The following is a 19875-nucleotide window of genomic DNA, read 5'->3' as shown; positions in this document are numbered from 1 at the left end:
TCTGGGAAATAGCCAACGGAGTCAACAACTCCAATCAAGGTCCTCACGGACTTTGAAAACAGAGCCATCCAACTGTGCTGACGGTGAGATCGGCAGTGCTCTACCAAGTGAGGATCCAGCAGTGCAACCGTGCTGTGAATGATGTGTCCTGCTTCACAGGCCAGTAACATGCACTAATTATCTCTCCTTGCTTTCGCAAGCACATCTGGGAAATAGCCAACGGAGTCAACAACCCAGGGCCTCCAATCAAGCCCCGGTGAAACCTCTGAAGAGGAATCTGAAGGCATCCTCCTTGAAGTTTCATCACAGCGCTCACCCACATCATCCATCAGTGCAGAGACACACACTTCTGTGAGACCTAGCTTTAGAGTAGCCTCAGGATCACAATCTAGCGAGCAAACCGTAATTTCTTTATCCACAGCAGGAGGCGGCAGGGACTTCCCTGGTCCCAGACACTCGGAGGACTGCTGGAGGCCAGAAATTTGCTGAGTCTGAGTTAGATGACGAGTCTCTGGACTCGGTCATGTCACAGTTGCTGGAGCTGCGAAGGCAAACTTGGGAACATCAGGAAGGGATGTCCGCTGCACTCCTCAGATTGCAAGGCACGATGGAGGAGTCCATCTGCCTTCGGTCTGAGGTGATAGCACCGGCATTGCAACGCACCGAGGTCAACACTTGTAGGATGGCGGCCGCCATGGAGACCTTGGTCAAGGATGTCACTCCTGTACTGCTGCACGGGCTGAACTCCATCGCTGAAGCCAGCGTTGACCTCCAACATTATGTACGTGAGAGTGGTGCAGGGCAGCCCGATCTCACTCCAGCTTTCACTTCTCCTTAAGGAGTTAGCCAGGGGCCCTCGGGCACCCATAGGGAGGAGGATCAGCAGGTGCACACCCAGGGCCATCTATCCAAGTGACTCTAGGAGTGTCCAGCCCATCCGAATCCTCTCTTCCTGTGACCCCAGCAGCTCCAGCTCCACAGTTTGAGGAGGGTGCCACTGCCACACAGCAGGACACCAAAAGCAGGCCGGGCCCTCCAGTTCTTAGCACTCCAGAGGACGCCCGCCAAAGTAATCACTGACAGGGCACAACAGTCAGCAGGCTGCCTCACCATCGCTGTGATGTCCAGGGAGCACCAAGATGTAGTGGCAGTGTTAGAAAGGTTAGGAAGATGTAGTTGCACAGCCTGGGGACGGGTGTTAACCACTTGTACATAATGTTCACCATTGTAAATAAACTCTGAACAATGTCTCCCTGCCTATGGCTCCTTGTTCTGATGAGCAATGTTTGTGTCACTCAGATGAGAAACCTTTCTGCACAAGATAAAGGCAGGTGTCTCAGTCCAGGGCCTCTTGTTTGTGCTTTGTGCAGCCTTCAGACCAAAGTGGTGATCTGGCCTCACACTCCCTGGACACATTACTGTTGCCTGCACCTCGATGGCGCTTGTCATTGCTGTCAGAATGTAGTGGGCAGGCGTCACAGAGTTCCATCATTCTCTCTGTGTGTCCACAGCACCTTTAAGATGGTGGCTGGCCCCCATCTCTTCAGCATCTGTGACCAGTGACACTGTGCTCCTGAAGGGCTCAGGTGCTGAAGGCGGATAAACGATCAGGTGCATTTAAAGTTTCATGGCTGCATCTCCATGATATGACCCTGATCACAAAGCACAAACAAGCTGCACTCAGCCAGACAGGAGTCAAACATTCTCAGAGGTTATGTGAAGATCTATTGAGTGTCCTTACTGCATGTCGTCATCATCCTCCTGCAATTAAGCGACTATTAGGGTAAGAACATTACCGCAGAGGGTATGTGCACTGCCATAAGCCAGACTGGAGTCAAACGTCCATAGATGCAATGTGAGGATCTATGGTGTCTCCTCACTGCCTCCCAAGTGCACCTGCCTCGTTTGGCCAGTGCGAGGGCCTCATCACCATCATCGTCGCCTTTGAGGACCTCCTCACCCTCATCATCATCATCATTATCGACATGCTCCTCATCAGAGGAGACCTCCAGCTCCTCCATCTTCTTCTCAGCCAGCTCCTCTCCCTCTTGCAGCACCAGGTTATAAAGGGCACAGCAGGCGATGATGATGTGTAACACCCCTTGTGGACTGTATTGCAGGGTTCCACAAGACTGGTCCAGGCGTCGGAACCTCATCTTCAGCATTCCAATGGTTTGCTCCACCAATTTCCGAGCTGCAGCATGAGCCTTGTTATACCATCGTTCTGCTGCAGTCTGAGGCCGCCGCACGGGTGTCATCAGCCACAGCCTCTGCAGGTAGCCCTTGTCCCCAAGGAGCCAACCCTGCAGGCCCTGGAAGACTGCAAGGATCCGAGGCTGACTGAGAATGTAGGAGTCGTGGACACTTACTGTAAACCGTGTGCAGACCTGCGATCATGGTGGTCACACACTAGCTACACATTCAGCAAATGGAAGCCCTTACGGTTGACATAGTTGACCATGTGTTGCAACGGAGATCTGAGCACCACGTGAGTGCAGTCGATTACACCCTGCACCTGTAGGAAACCCGAGATCTGGGAAAATCCAATCTCTCTTGCATCCTGGCTGTCCTGGTCCCGGGCGAAATGCACAAAGTTGTGTGCCTTTGCAAAGATGGCACTTGTGACCTCATGGATGCATTTGTGGGTGGAGGCTTGTGATATCCCACATAGGTCATCTGTGGAGCCCTGGAAGGAGCCACTGGCATAGAAATTGAGTGCCATGGTCACTTTCACGGCCACTGGCAGTAGATGCCCTCCATGTCCCCGTGGTGCCAAATCCTGCAATAGCTGGCAAATGTGACCAACTAGTTCCCTAGACATACTCAGTCTTTGCCGACACTGGTTCTCGGTCATCCGCAGGAATGAAAGGCGGTGTCTATAGACCCTGGGTGTAGCTAGATGCCAACCAGCGACGGCTCCCTATGGCTCTTCAGCGGTGTGTCTGGTAGCCCCAGCCACCCCTTCTTCCTGAGGATGCTGCTTCTCCCTCTGCGCAGCCAGGCATCTCCGTTGCTCTCTTCTCCATCGTCTCCACTCTCTGTAAGCCACGAGGCATACAGCTGGTTCACCAGGCTCTATGATCCTGATGTACTCCTACTGCAGGATGAGAGAGAGAGATGCATTAGTTAGCATGGGTGTACTGAGAACCTCTTTTGGTTAAGTCTGAAGGCCCCTTAACAATTCCCGGAGAGTTCTGGCCACCACTTGGACGGCCAGAGTTTGGTGCACTCCATGGCTGCCCCAAACCCCAATCATCTCCGCCCTACTCCACCTGATCAATTGGTGGCAGCTCTGCCCATTGGACTGCATGCTGTGCTCTCAGCTCAGGCGCAGGCATTCTCCTAACCTGCACTGCAAGGTCACACTTTTAGCTTGAACCATGGGGGAGACTGGTCCAAACTGGGATGATGACATTGCAAGGGGCTGTGAGCACCTCCACCAGTGACTGCTCCATGGCCAGCTTTAGCAAGGAGATTGTACAACGTGTCCAGTCGTCCAATTATTCTGCAGTCCACTAAAAAGCTCATTAGTTTGCAGTCTGTGCCTGAGGGGTGAAAAGCTCTGGAGAAGCTGGTGGCACTTTCAGGCCTCTGTGTTGCTGGAGTGGGCAGATAAGCTAGAGGCCCGACTCCAAGCATGTCAATGTGGCTGCGTCTGAACTGTCTCAGCTGCAGAGGAATGATCACTTTATAAAATATTTCCCTAATGTATGGCCACATCCCTCCCCTCCACCCCGCATGTGCACTACCTTCAACCGCAGGCAGCCTTTGCCCCCGCCCTCCAAAGCACCTCAACCACAGGGCAGGCCTTACCCATCCTCCACCTCCCCTGCTCCAATGTGCTTCAACCTTGAAGTCCAATAAGTGACCCGGGTGAGCGCTGTGCAATGTTACTGTGCACTCACCTCCGGGTTCCTCTTAAAGCGTAGCCTGCCAAGTGCACACGTTATATATGCCGTTGTGAAACATGTTGGGCGGACGATCCAATGTGGGGGGATGGTTCCAGCGGGCTGGCCTTATAATGATATGCAGATGTATTACAATGAGATTCCCGATGTCCGATGGCGGGAAACGTGGCGCGCCATCGATAGGCTGAGCGGACAATTGCAAACTGGTTTCACAACGTCGTGAAGCCGATTTCTGGCTTTCTCACCATATTATCCGCTCATGCCGCCAAGCTCGCTCAACGTGAGCGAGTACGGAAAATTCCACCCACGGTCTCTGATCCAGCATTGGAAGCCTTGGTGCAGGAGTTCACAGGAGGATCAGGATTCCCTTGGGGATCAGGAAGACATCGAGCCAGATAGTAAGAAGGCCGTGGCAACAGGCAGCCATTGCAGTCATTACCAGCAATGTACTCCCGAAGACTTGGATGTAGTGCCCCAGAAGTTGAACAGCCTCACACAATAGGCAAGGTTGGTAAATGTATCTTTAAATGCCATGTCCCAACTGCTTGACAAGTATCAGACATTGCTCAATGCACCAGAACCCCATCACTCACATACCAACCATCCCTATCAACCACAACTCATACCCAATGCCTCTCTCTCACACACTAATCACTGCTGCAAGACTCAACATCTCACATTGCCAGCTATTCGACCAGGGCAACAATATCACCAAAACATATTGTACCAAACTCCCCTCTCTCTTGCAGGACAAGGTGGCACATAACTTGAGGCAGTAGGTACTCATTGGAGGGGTACATGCCCCAACATGTCCTTATGCCCATGGAGGAGACAGTGTTTGATCCCAGCGGAGCCGCCATGACTGAGGAAGAGGCCTGTGCCAGCAGCAGTGCTGAAATCATCAAAGGTAGCTGTAAATTCATACCTAATCCTCCTATTCCCATCCCACTTGTAAATCAGAGATTGAGCGATGAAGGAAAAGCAGCTAGTGGTGTCATGCACATCCGGCTTTCTCATTTCCCCTTACTACAACCCCACCTTTCTCCTTAGATATCCAAGAATTGCAATCTGGCCTGGCAGTAGTGGAAGAGAAAGAGGTGAAAGCGCAGAAGACACTGATGCTGAAGAAACCCTGTCACACTCATTCACATTCACAACCCCCAGCTCAGTTACTGACAATGCGCACAGAAATACTTGGCGCACTGGCAAGTCTGCCAGATAGCGTGCAGTCACTGTCAAAGATCATGAAGAATCCAGCGCCATTATGATGCAGAGCTTGAAGCCCATTCTTTCTAGCATTGGAAGTGGTAGGCAACTTTATTTACATACTTGTGGACCACCCATGAAGCATGGGATGGTTAATATCTCAGCCTCTATTGCAACATGGGCAGAACCCACCCAAAGTCTGGCTGTTGAAATGGAAACTCGGACTAAGGTCATACAAGATCTGTTGCCTTCGTGACTATGTTCATTGTCCATTGCAGTGTTCAAAGCAGCTGGCAATATCTCACAGCAGTCCAGCACTCCGACACACTGCTGGGATGGCTGAGCTGCCGACCAGTTCCACTGACAGGGGCTCCGTGAAGCACAAACCTGCTGTCTCTCAGGATGATGGCATCCATCCTCCCAATCCCTGCTTCTCCACCAGTGCCCTTGATTTTTAAAAATTTATTCATGGGATGTGGGCATCGCTGGCTAGGCCAGCATTTATTGCCCATCCCTGGTTGCCCTTGTTCAGAGAGCATTGCTGTGCGTCTGGAGTCACATGTAGGCTAGACCAGGTAAGGACAGCAGATTTCCATTTGTGGACCCAGATGGGTTTTTATGACAATCAGCAATGGTTTCATGGTCATCATCAGACTTTCAATTCCAGATTTTTTTTCTTGAATTCAAATTCTAACATCTGCCATGGTGGGATTCGAACCCAAGTCCCCAGATCATTACCCTGGGTCTCTGAAATACTAGGCAAGTGACAATACCACTATGCCACCGCCTGTCGCCAGTCAGCCCAGACTGCCACCCAAGCCAAGGTGGCGCAGTTCAAAGCCAAGCCTTTCACAGCCAGAAATGTTCCCATGCAGTGCAAACTCTATTTCAATCCCAAAGCTGCACCTTCAGCATCAAAATAAATTGGCGCTACACAGCCAAATTTTATGGCCAAGTTGTCTTACTGCAATTAAATAGTGCCTTGGTGAGACCACACTTGGAATGCTGGGTAAGGTTTCAGTCTCCTTACCCAAGGAAGGAGATGCTTGCCTTCGAGGGAGTGCACTGAAGGTTCACTGGACTGATTCCTCAGATGGGAGAATTGTCCTATGAGGAAAGACTACTCAGGAAAGACCATGTTCCCTAGAATAATGAGAGGGTTATCTCAATGAAACATCTAAAATTCTTAAGGAGCTTGGCAGGGTAGATGCAGGGAGGGTGTTCCCCCAGCTAAAAAATTTAGAACTAACAGTCAGAGTGTCAGGATAAAAAGTTTGACAATTTAGGACCGAGATGAGGAGAAATTTCTTCACTCAAAGAGCTGTGAATCTTGAGCATTCTCTATCACATGGAGCTGTGGATGCTCAGTCATTAAATATATTCAAGAGAGAGATCTAAGGATTTTTGGATATTAAAGGAATTAAAAGTCATGGAGATGGTACCGGAAGGTGGAGTTGAGGGAGAGGATCAGCCATGATTTTATTGAATGGCCTACTCCTGCTCCCATTTTGTGTATGCCTATCCTGGGCCTTGAGGATGCAACCCAAGAATATATATTGGATCAGAATTTGCTGGACTAGGCATCTTGTTCTGTTGAAGAGTCATACGGACTCGAAACATTAGCTGTATTCCTCTCCGCAGATGCCGTCAGACCTGCTGAGTTTTTCGAGGTATTTTTATTTTTGTTTTTGTTTAGCAACCTACCCTGTTAGTTAAGACTTGTTCATGCAGCTAAGGTTTAAAAAAACCTTTGCCCAGAAAGTTATTGTAAGTGTGAATTGATAATGGCACCATCAGGGCAACATGGCACCTGGGATGTTGATGAGCTAAGAGGCAAATTGTTCATCCCCTTTATCGTGAGGTTTAAAGATTGAGAAATAGAGGGAGGACTAAGCAGAAGGGTAAATTAGGGTGAGTGAATTCAATGTCAGATCAAGTATGGAAGGAGAAATAAAAAGATGGAAAGAAATATTTGATTGAGAGAGGAAGAGAGTTAAAGGATTAGTCTCAAAATGTAAAAGTTTTCTCCATTGCTTCCATTTTCAGATGCCCTGTTTTCCTTGCGGAACCACTATCCGTTCACACTTCCAGGAACTTTGTGAGCCAACATTTTTAAACCTAAGCCCACCCAAATAAGTATATTTCATAAGATACATCTCAAGATCCCCTGGTCCAGCAAAATTTAAAACATGATGTTTCTAAAATCTCCTAAAGCAATTTGCCACCTGAAGGAATGACATCCCACATTTATAATTGTTTACTTTCTGAGAAAGAAAGGTTGATTGGCAGTCATGAAAAATAATGAAATCATTAAACGGATACTTACGCTGTAAATTGTTGGACTTAACTTTGTGGCAAGTTTAAAGGGCAATTAACATGCAAATGAAGCAACTTTATCAAACTTATGGGCAGTTAAGCATGGGATACCATTTTTGTGAAGCTGATGGCAGAGTGAGGCAAATCAGCCAGCAACGTGTAACAATTTGCAAGTCATGGATTATCTCTTCCTTACCACAAGTTGCTGCCAATTTGCACACATTATTTTGGACAAATCTGGCAGCCCGATGTCTTTACACCCCTGGTAATTTGCTGAACTGGCACCAAAGTGCATTCTAGGTGGTTGCACATGCACAAAGCTACCTTGACAAATTGTCCCCTGCATATGCATAATAATAGCATTGTAACATCACAAAATGTCTAATGTATTAGAATGAGGTACATCAGAACATGCAGTCACAAGGGGACATTCCAAAAATCCACTGCAGAATGAGCAGCATACAGTGCAGTATTGATCGTGTCCACAGTTAAGTTGGTGGCAGGCATTTGCCCCTCAATTTAAAAGATCCTTCTTGACAGAATCCAGCAGTTTAAGCTTCCCATAACCGTCACCATGTTGCATGACTGAGGATCAATAAAATCGCCACTATTAAGTGCAGTAAGAAAGAGAAAGAAAGAACTTGCGACCCCAGGACATCCAAAGTATTTCACAGACATTAAACTACATTGGAAGTGCAGTCACTGTTGTAATGCAGAAAGTGTGAAGAGTCATATGGGATATCTATACTGTCACAAAATTCCTTAATGGGAAACTGATCCTTGTGTAAATTCCCCATTACTAAAGAACATGATACAGTACGACAGTCCCTGCTTGTTCCTGCAATGTGTACAGAATACTTCTTAGGAAAAAGATGAAGAGAATTCAACAAATACATTAAAACTTCAGTTACTACATTGTAAAAATTGCTTTACTTAGAGATAAAAACAAGTCTGTATGACCCTTCTTCAGAGCAACAGAGCTCTGAAGAGGGGTCACATAGACGTGATATGTTAACTCTGTTTCTCTCTCCATGGATGCTGTCAGACCTGCTAAGTTTTTCCGGCATTTTCCATTTTTTATTTCAGATTTCCAGCATCCATAGTATTTTGCTTTTATTTTTGCTTTATTTAGAGTCCTCAGTTCAAAAATTTTTACTTCAGCTGAAGCTGAATGTTTGTCTGGTATAGTTAAAAGGATCATTGATGGGATTTACTGTTATACATTTAAATAACTGTCTATTATACATGAGGCAGAATCAGTTTGAAATCTTGTAATTTTTGATTCTTTTCTTTATTTGTGTGCTTGCTTATGTTGAAAGTTATACTCAAAGTTTTTAATTAATCATACATTTAGAACATAATTGTTACAGTTCACCTTCTACCCACTATTATTGTGGCACAGCCAATGCTAAATGATGGGCTGTTCAAATCCCAGAGGGAAACTTGAAACAACTGTCATAACCTATTTTGCAATCTGTATGTTTCAAGATGCAGGCTTTGAATTCAGTAGTAATAAGACCACTGAGTCTCAAGAGATTTATTATAAAACTAAATTAAGCATTTATTAATACAAGAAAGATTGTAAGCACATACACATGTCTACAAAATTACTACTATAATAACTACAAAAATCCTCTAATTAATCTGACTCCTGGTTACACCTCTGTTAAGGGCATAGGAAAACACAGATTTAAACAGGCCCCTGGCAAAGCACACTCTGGACAGTCATATTCAAACTGAGTTTTTTTCAGCTCTGGATCCTTGCACATAGCAGCTTGAGGCTTACAGGTTGGAGGCTTTAGATCTTAGAATCCTTTCTCTTTACCAACAGCCTTCTCTTCCTTTATACATATTTTCCTCTTTGAATGCAAATTCTCATTATATTCACTAGGTTTTTTGAACTTTACCTCTGCTAACAATAAAACCTTTTCATCACACCAATTTTATTAGTAAGCTTTGGAATAAGTAAACACATTGTTTGACTTCTTCTGACTAAGTGTAATATTTCACCCATTTTTTGAATGGTTTATTTAAAAATGCAAATTGCCCCCTTTACACTTCACATTGTAACTTCCCTGTGTTTACCTAATTACCATTTCAAAGCTACTTCTCTTCTACACATCAAAGCCTCTAGACCTGCTGGCTTTAATTCAATTAAGACACATATACACACAAACAGACACCAGTAGAACTCTATTTTAAAATCATTTCCAATAACATGATAGACATTATTATGTCTTCTTGACATTATCCATGTCTCTGATATAATAAGTCTCGTATCTCATGCATGTCAGAATCTTAACTTTTAGACCAGCACCATGGTATCAACAATGATATCACAATCAGCTATTGTACATTGTCGTTAAAATTTCCATTTGGTCGCTAGCTTTCCTTTCAGCAAGATCAAGCATTTTACTTTTAAAAGAGTTCATGTGACAGATAGTGTGAGGGAAGTTAAGACCCCGCTATTCATTATGCATAGTCCAGAAAATAAATAAGCCCCATGTCTAATACATGCCTGTTGTACTTTGCAACTATAGAACAATTTTAAAAGAAAATTCATCATTGACCTGCAAGCAGTTACAACTGCTCTCTAACTGACCTCAGCATTTGCAAGTAGCTATAATTACTTGTTTCTGCCTACTCAAAGCAGAAGCCTTAAAGGGTAAACATGACAGGATAATGAGCACACATTACAACCATGCTCCGGACCTGGAAGCAATGAACTGGAGATCCACAAGTATGGAAACTTGTGTGTCTAGTATGACTCCATCACACATAAAGTACCAAAAGTAGAATGTATAAAAATAAAACGCCAGGTATTTGCCTACTGTTTTACTTGTTTTGCTTTGATAACCCAATTTGTTTCCAAGGGCTGGAATTGGGGATTTACAAATTAACACCAATCTGCAGAAATTGCCCTCCAAATGATTTCACAATCATTTCCTCAAGTTCGCCTGAACAACACCCTTACAGAGACAGGCAGGGTAAAAGGTCTAATTGTTCCCTGCTCTGCTCTTACACTTCATAGATGCCCTGTAGAGGGCTCTGTCTCAGATCAGACTCCAGATTAGAGAAAGTCTCCACTCAAAAGACCAGAGAAACATTGTGGACCGCTATCAGCAAGGTGAATGTAGAGTTCTATCCCTTTTGCCACTGATCACAAGATCTGGGCCACCATTTTATAGCTATCAAATACACTTTTATATCAATACATCCAAACTTTATCTGATCATCAGAGGAAAAGGCACCCCAAACCCAATGTAAAACTTAAACTATTTCCCCTGGTTACTAAAACAACAAGTGATTGGGGTAGAAGGATAATATCCCACAGCTACTAAATTAATGGTGTGCAGGCAAATTAAGTTTTATTTTAATTAATATTTTGTGGTTATGCATTTTTTGCCATTTGGAGGTGCAATTATGCTTATTCTGTGAACAAGTATTTAATCCTAAAAACTATAGGACTATAATCAGACACAATATTGGTTGAAGAAACTATTACAACTGTAAGGAGAGATGATATACTAGCTCATCAAAAGGGGCCATTTAGAGTGAAATGAAAAATGTTTTAAAAAAAAGGCAAGCTCACTGCTGGGAGCATACTATAGACCTTCAAACTGTCAGAGGGAGAGGGAAGAACAAATATGTAAGTGCATTTCTGAGAAGTGTAAAATAGGGCAATAATAGCATGGGGTTTCAACTACCCTAATATTAACTGGGATAGAATCAGTGTATAGAATGTGCATAATTCCTAAAGTGCATTTTAGCCAATACGTAGCAAGCCCAGCAGCTTGAGTCTATAGTTTCTCAAAAACATTAACTCTTTATTTACAACAAGTATTTACAGACTTGGACCTCTACATGAGGTTGGAACTTCTCTTTCGAGATCTCTCTCACTTCTCAGCCATGTGATCTGACATCATATTTATATCAGCATCATGTATGCTTCTGATGTTAGCACTTTACTCTACAGTACATAAAGAACAAAAGGATAACTCAGAACAAGACCTATTAAAGGCCTGAGAGGTAACCCTTTGTGTGGAGATGGAAGAGGTGGGCACATTTCTGAATGAATACTTTGCATGTCTCTTCATAGAAGACTTTTCAGTTAAGGAGGCGCATGAAATATTGGATGCGGTAAACATAGTGAAAGGGAAAATATTAAGGGCTTTAGCATCTTTGAAAGTAGGCAACTCGCCCGGCCCAGATAAAATGTAAAAGGAAAATACTGCAGATGCTGGAAATCAACAGAAAATGCTGGAAAACTCAGCAGGTCTCACAGCATCTGTGGAGAGAGAAACAGAGTTAATGCTTTGAGTCTGTATGAATCTTCTTCAGAGCTAAAGAGATGTAGAAATGTGATGAAATTTATACTGCTTAAGGGGGAGGGGGTGGGGGGGGGGCGGGGGGGGAGAGGTGGAGCAGGTGAAGCTGGATAGAAGGTCAGCGATCGGTGGAGGCTAAGGAGAGGTTGACAAAGATGTCATGGACACAAGACAAAGGGAGTGTTAATGGTAGTGGTAAGGGCTAAAGAAGGTGCTGATAGTGGCATAAAGGTAAGAAAGCAGAAAATATATCTCTGTAAAGAGATGAAGGGGAGAAAATAATGGAGTCTCTGACCATCATTTGTCAATCCTCTCTGGCTACAGGCATGGTAGACGAGGACTGCTAACATTGTAACATTGCTTAAAATGGGGCAAAGGGATAGGCCAAGTAATTACAGGCCAGTCAGCCTAACCACAGCGGTGGGCAAATTATTGGAAAACATTCTGAGGGGCAATATTAGTTATCATTTAGAAAGGCATAGATTAACCATGAACAGTTAGCATTGATTTGTTAAGGGAAATTCAAGTAATAACGAGAGTTGAGGAGGGTAACATGTTTGATGAAGTCTACATGGACTTTCAGCAAGGCTTTTGACAAAGGGTCCCACATGGCAGACTGGTTAAATAAGTAAGAGCCCATGAGATCTAAGATAAAGTGGCAAAGTGAATCTAAAATTGCCTCAGTGACAGGAAGCAAACAGTAATGATTTCTGTGACTTTCCAGTGGAATTCCGCAGTACCCAGTATAGGTCCCATTGCACGGTACAAATTTATATTTTAGACTTAATTGTAGGGGGCCAGATTAAGAAACTTAACAGATGATACAAAAATTGACCATGTGGTTGATCACCAGGAAGGAAGATTTCATAGACTGCAGGAAAATATCAATGGGCTAGTCAGGTGGGCAGAAAAGTGGCAAATGGAATTCAATCCAGAGTACATGTGGGATAATGCACTTAGAAAGGGCAAACAAAGCAAAGAAATACACAATAAATGGTAGGATAATGAGACATGTAGAGGAACACAGGACATTGGAGTGCAGATCCCCAACAGTAGCAGGACAGGTAGATAGATGATTAAGAAGTCATCCGGGATACTGTCCTTTATTAGCAAGGCATCAAATATAAGAGCTGGGAAGTTATGCCAGTTCAGCTACAGCTAGAGTACCGAGTACAGTTCTGGTCACCGCATGACAGGAAGGATGTAAACACACTAGAGATGGTACAGATAATATTTACAAGGATGTTGCCAGGACTGGAGAATTTTACTGTGACGGAAGAGTGGGGTTGCTTTTTTTGGAACAGAGGAAGCTGAGGGGAATTTATTTGAGGTGAATAAAATGAGGAACCTAGATAGAGTGGATAGGAAGGGTCTATTTCCATTAGCAGAAAGGTCAACAACCAGAGAGCATAGATTTAAAGTAATTGGTAGAAAGATTAGGGGGGGGATCGAAGAGAAATCTTTTCACTCAAAGGGTGCTGGGTATCTAGAACTCACTGCCTGAAAGTGAAAGCCAGAAACCTTCATCGCACTTAAAAAGCACTTGGATGTGCACTGGGAAGTACCGTAATCTTCTGTGGACCAGAAGCTGGAAAGTGGCTGGATAGCTATTTCTCTGCCAGTACAGAATCGATGGGCCTCCTTCTGTGCTGTAAATGTCTATGATTCTATATTCTTCCCTGCTCTAAACTATATATGCTACTGTTCCTGGAGAGGCATTGGTTGACTGAAAATATTAGCGGTGTCTTCCTGTAAAAAGGGTCAAATATTACAGTACAACAGGTATTTGCACACATCCAGCTGTTCATCTACAAGATGATACATGGGCAAAATCTGCTTAAACAACAACAGAAATTCTACTATGGTTTCATAGCAGACTGCTCCTTGCTCTTGAGATACAGTTAAATAGCACCCCCTCCACCTCACCCCCTGCTCAACCCCCCACTCCAGAATGCAGGCTGCTGTATATATGACTGGCCTGCTAGATTCAAGAGCTGGACACTGGATGACTTCTGTGTACACACATGAATGAACTTATATTTACTGTCAACATCCTGGGGGTTACCATTGACCAGAAACTGAACTGGACTAGCCACATAAATACTGTGGCTACAAGAGCAGGTCAGAAGCCAGGAATCCTGCGACGAGTAACCCACCTCCTGACTCCCCAAAGCCTGTCCACCATCTACAAGGCACAAGACAAGAGTGTGATGGAATACACTCTACTTGCCTGGATGAGTGCAGCTCCCACAACACTTAAGAAGCTTGACACGATCCAGGGCAAAGCAGCCCACTTGACTGGCACTACATCAACAAACATTCACTACCTCCACCACCAGTGGCAGCAGTGTGTACCATCTACAAGATGCAATGCAGAAACTCACCAAGGCTCCTAGACAGCACCTTCCAAACCCACGACTGCTATCATCCAGAAGGACAAGAGCAGCAGATACATGGGAACACCACCACCTGGAAGTTTCCCCCCCCCAAGCCACTCACCATCCTGACCAGGAAATATATCGCCATTCCTTCACTGTTGCTGGGTCAAAATCCTGGAATTCCCTTCCTAACAGCACTGTGGGTGTACCTACACCACATGGACTGCAGCAGTTCAAGAAGGCAGCTCACCACCACCTTCTCAAGGGAAATTAAGGATGGGCAATAAATGCTGGCCAGAGTTACATCTCGTAGCTGAATAAAAAAAACTTTGTCCCATTGCCATCCACCGCTGCCTTGTCCTTTAATGACACGTTCTGGGGGAGGCGATAGCAGAGTGGTTTTGTCACTAGACTAGTAATCCAGAGATCCGGGGTAATGCTCTGGGGACCAGGGTTCGAATCCCACCACGGCAGATGGTGGAATTTGAATTCAATAAAAATCCGGAATTAAAAGTCCAGTGATGACCATGAAACCATTATCGATTGTTGTAAAAACCCGTCTGGTTCACTAATGGCCCTTTAGGGAAGGAAATCTGCCGTCCTTACCTGGTCCGGCCCACATGTGACTCCAGGCCCACAGCAATGTCCTTGAATGCCCTATGAAATGGCCTAGCAAGCCACTCAGTTGTAACAAACCGCTACAAAGACACAAAAAGGGAATGAAACCAGATGGACCACCTGGCATTGACCTAGGTACTGGAAACGACAACATCAGTCGTAGCCCTGTCGACTCTCCAAACCCCTCCTTACTAGCATCTGGGGGCTAGTGCCAAAATTGGGAGAGCTGTCTCACAGACTAGTCAAGCAACAGCCTGACATAGTCATCTCACGAATCATACCTTACTGATAAAGTCCCAGACTCCACCATCGCCATCCCTGGGTATGTCCTGTCCCACCGGCAGGACAGACCCAGCAGAGATGACGGCACAGTGGTATACAGTCAGGAGGGAATTGCCCTGGGAGTCCTCAACATTGACTCCGGACCCCATGAAGTCCCATGGCATCAGGTCAAACATGGGCAAGGAAATCTCCTGCTCAGCTGTTGAACATCACTTGGAGGAAGCACTGAGGGTGGCAAGGGCGCAGAATGTTCTCTGAGTGGGGCACTTCAATGTCCACCACCAAGAGTGGCTCGGTAGCACCACTACCGACTGAGCTGGCCGAGTCCTAAAGGGCATAGCTGCTAGACTGGGTCTGAGGCAGGTGGTGAGGGAACATACAAGAGGGAAAAGCATACTTGACCTCATCCTCATCAACCTGCCTGCTGCAGATGCATCTGTCCATGACATTATCAGTAGGAGTGACCACTGCACGGTCGTTGTGGAGACAAAGTCCCGCTTTCACATTGAGGATACCCTCCATCGTGTTGTGTGGTACTACCACCGTGCTAAAAGGGACAGATTTCAAACAGATCTAGCAACTCAAGGCTGGGCATCTATGAGGCACTGTGGGCCATCAGCAGCAGCAGAATTGTACTCGAACACAATCTGTAACCTCATGGCCCGGCATATACCCCACTCTGTCATTACCATCAAGTCAGGGGATCAATTCTGATTCAATGAAGAATGCAGGAGGGTATGCCAGGAGCAGCACCAGGCATACCTAAAAATGAGGTGTCAACCTGATGAAGCTACAACACAGAACTACTTGCATGCCAAACAGCATAAGCTGCAAGCCATAGACAGGACTAAGCGATCCCACAACCAACGGATCAGATCCAAACTCTGCAGTCCTGCCACATCCAGTCGTGAATGGTGGTGGACAATTAAACAACTCACTGGAGGAGGTGGGTCCACAAATATCTCCATCCTCAATGCTGGAGGAGCCCAGCACAGCAGTGCAAAAGATAAGGCTGAAGTATTTGCAACAATCTTCAGCTAGAAATGCCGAGTGGATGATCTATCTCGGCCTCCTCCGGAGGTCCCCAGCATTACAGATGCCAGACTTCAGCCAATTCGATTCATTCCACGTGATATCAAAAATGGCTGATGGTACTGGATACTGCAAAGGCTATGGGCCCTGACAACATTCTGGCAATAGTACTGAAGACTTGTGCTCCAGAACTTGCCACGCCCCTGGCCAAGCTGTTCCAGTACAGCTACAACACTGGCATCTACCCGGCTATGTGGAAGATTGCCCAGCTATGTCCTGAACACAAAAACCAGGACAAATCCAACCAGGCCACTTACCGCCCCACCAGTCCACTCTCGATCATCAGTAAAGTAATGGAAGGGGTCACCAACAGTGCTATCAAGGGGCACTTGCTTAGCAATAACCTGCTCACTGATGCCTAGTTTGGGTTCCGCCAGGGCCACTCAGCTTCTGACCTCATTATAGCCTTGGTTCAAACATGGACAAAAGAGCTGAACTCCAGGGGTGAGGTGAGAGTAACTGCCCTTGACATCAAGGCAGCATTTGACTGAGTGTGGCATCAAGGAGCCCGAGCAAAACTGGAGTCAGTGGGAATCAGGGAGAAAACTCTCTGCTGGCTGGATTCATACCTAACACAAGGGAAGATGGTTGTGGTTGTTGGAGGTCAGTCATCCCAGCTCCAGGACATCACTGCAGGAGTTTCTCAGGGTAGTGTCCTAGGCCCAACCATCTTCAGCTGCTTCATCAATGACCTTCCTTCCATCATAAGATCAGAAGTGGGGATGTTCGCTGATGATTACACAACGTTCAGCACCATTCACTTCTCCATAGATACTGAAGCAGTCCATTTCCAAATGCAGCAAGACCTGGACAATATCCAGGCTTGGGCTGACAAGTGGCAAGTAACATTCACACCACACAAGTGTCAGGCAATGACCATCTCCAACAAGAGAGAATCCAACCATCGCCCCTTGACGTTCAATGGCATTACCATCACTGAATCCCCCACTATCAACACCTTGGGGGTTACCATTGACCAGAAACTGAGCTGGACTAGCCATATAAATACTGTGGCTACAAGAACAGGTCAGAGGCTAGGAATCGTGCGACCAGTGACTCGCCTCCTGCCTCCCCAAAGCCTGTCCACTATCTACAAGGCACAAGTCAGGAGTGTGATGGAATACTCCCCACTTGACTGGATGAGTGCAGCTCCTACAACACTGAAGAAGCTGGACACCGTCCAGGACAAAGCAGCCGCTTGATTGGCACCACATCCACAAACATTCATTCCCTCCACCACCAACGCACAGTAGCAGCAGTGTGTACCATCTACAAGATGCACTGCAGGAATTCATCAAGGCCCTTTGCACCTTCCAAACCCACAACCACTACCACCTAGAAGGACAAGGGCAGCAGATAAATGGGAACACCACCACATGGAAGTTCCCCTACAATTCACTCACCATCCTGACTTGGAAATATATCGCCGTTCCTTCACTGTCGCTGGGTCAAAATCCTGGAACTTCCTTCCTAACAGCACTGTGGATGTACCTACACCACATAGACTGCAGCAGTTCAAGAAGGCAGCTCACCACCACCTTCTCAAGGGCAACTAGGGATGGGCAATAAATGCTGGCCCAGCCAGCGAAGCCCACATCCCATGAATGACTTGTACTTTCCACTTTAACACAAGCCCTTTCCTTTGTGTTCTTTCTTCCACCCGTCTTTCCCTGGGTCTGTACTTGCTCAGAAACAAGTTACATCTCTAACTTCTTCTAACTGTTTCTCTCTCTACAGATGCTGCCCGACCTGTTGAGTCTTTCCAGAGTTTTCTGTTTTCAAATTGAGTGATTTTGGGTGCCATGGTGCTAATGTTTGTTCTCTGCTAATTTCTTGGGCGCCCACAACTAGTCTTCTTATTGCTAAACTCAATTCAACAAAGCTAAGCGCCAACAGAACCAGAGTCACGTGTAAACATAGGTCTATCTTAGGCTCGTTTGAACATTCACAATCTATTCAATCCAGCAATAAATGTCCCGACAAATAAATCAAATCTATCAACTAAAAAAATATACATTGCCACTTACAATATCGATTCATCGCTATAAACAGACCAATTAGTTTCTACTTTATTTTGTGCTGATATAACAGGCACTGTTACTTATTCCAGTAATCGGTATGCAAAGGACAGCACAAATCATGTCCGCCCCTTGTGTAGTGGCCGATATGTGCGCCGGATGAAATGAGATGTAACAGATTTGGGATGTGTAAATATCCTGCATGATTCATCTGGTACGCTGTGATGTACAAACCCCCGTTGTTTAGTTTGCTAATAATGCTTTCCAGTGTTGTAAGCTGTACTGAGAGAAAATTCGCCCTGTATGTTTTCAGAAAATAAACTAAACCGACCAGTGTGAAAGAGACCAGTGTAGAAGTGGTAGATTCCAGGCACCCAGTTAACGGGCACTTCCTCATCGGTCAATAGTAAAGATCAGAAAGAGTTGATCGACTAGGTTCCCCTTTTCTATTGTAAGATTGAGGATTTTATCTATACCCGCTCTTGCCATCTATAAGTGACTCACTGCACCTCAATATTACAACTGACACACTCAGCATTCCCATTATACAGCCAGACAATCTCAAATGCACCATATATGTGACCATACCGTTTCCCCAATCCGCCTCTTCGTAGTCGGTTATCCCCGCCAGCCTCTGCTACATTTCTCTCAACATCACCAACCTGCAGCCACTGTGGTCCGGTTTAGTTTCATGTTAACACACGGGATAGGCGTAAAGTCCCAATGTGATCAGACCCTGGTCAATCACACTGCAGCCAGTGACAGGGTTGAAGTAAAAAAAAAGCTTTACTATTACTGTCACTAAGCAGGTTAGAGCCGGTACTCCCCTGTCACTGAACCGGGTTAAACCCGGTACTCCCCTGTCACTGAACCGGGTTAGACCCGGTACTCCCCTGTCACTGAACCGGGTTAGACCCGGTACTCCCCTGTCACTGAACCGGATTAGACCCCGATACTCCCCTGTCACTGAACCGGGTTAGACCCAGTACTCCCCTGTCACTGAACCGGGTTAGACCCGGTACTCCCCTGTCACTGAACCGGGTTAGACACTAGTTAGACCCAGGTCACTGCAGTTACTGAACCGGGTTAGACCCGGTACTCCCCTGTCACTGAACCGGGTTAGACCCGGTACTCCCCTGTCACTGAACCGGGTTAGACCCGGTACTCCCCTGTCACTGAACCGGGTTAGACCCCGGTACTCCCCTGTCACTGAGCCGGGTTAGACCCGGGTCACTGCAGTTACTGAGCCGGGTTAGACCCGGTACACAGCTATCACTGAGCCGGGTTAGACCCGAGTTACTCTATTCCCAAATAAGAAGCTTGGCGGGGATCCGGGGGAACTCACCGAGAGGAAGTGGCTGCTCTCCGCCTGCTGCAGCTGATAGAGAAACTGCACCTCCCTGAACACCAACACTGAGGCAGGGAAAGTGCCCGCTCGGATTCCAGCCTTACACCTTCATGTGTTCAGCTCAGACAGCCGCCTGCTGCGGGGAATGGGAATTACCACGAAGAGCACAATGCGGGAGCACAGAGACACATTCCCAGTATCTCCTCCCTCCTTCACCGTGGGCTATAGGGAGGAGCTGACTGCCGCTAACTTTACACGGATGCTGGAAAATGCCGGCAGAGTTTGACATCTCTTTATACTGTAAGATCGAGTGCAAAATTGTCGAAATGGCCTCACCTGAATTTTAGCAGTCCCCAAAGGATTTTGTTTCAAGTTTTCTTC

At 46.0% G+C, this 19875-nt stretch overlaps 1 protein-coding gene across 1 annotated transcript in view; it reads right to left on the bottom strand.

Moving 5' to 3' along the window:
- ptprea (protein tyrosine phosphatase receptor type Ea) overlaps positions 1-19565 on the bottom strand; it is a 321222-nt gene extending 301657 nt beyond the window's left edge. The window contains exon 1 of the mRNA XM_078564878.1: positions 19492-19565. The gene's annotated coding sequence lies outside the window, so the exon portion shown is untranslated. The remainder of the gene's footprint in view (positions 1-19491) is intronic.
- Positions 19566-19875: the final 310 nt, after the last annotated feature.

This window comes from Cetorhinus maximus, chromosome 20 (assembly GCF_964194155.1).
Source record: "Cetorhinus maximus chromosome 20, sCetMax3.hap1.1, whole genome shotgun sequence".
Classification (NCBI taxonomy): domain Eukaryota; kingdom Metazoa; phylum Chordata; class Chondrichthyes; order Lamniformes; family Cetorhinidae; genus Cetorhinus; species Cetorhinus maximus.
This window is presented reverse-complemented; position numbering and strand designations above follow the sequence as displayed.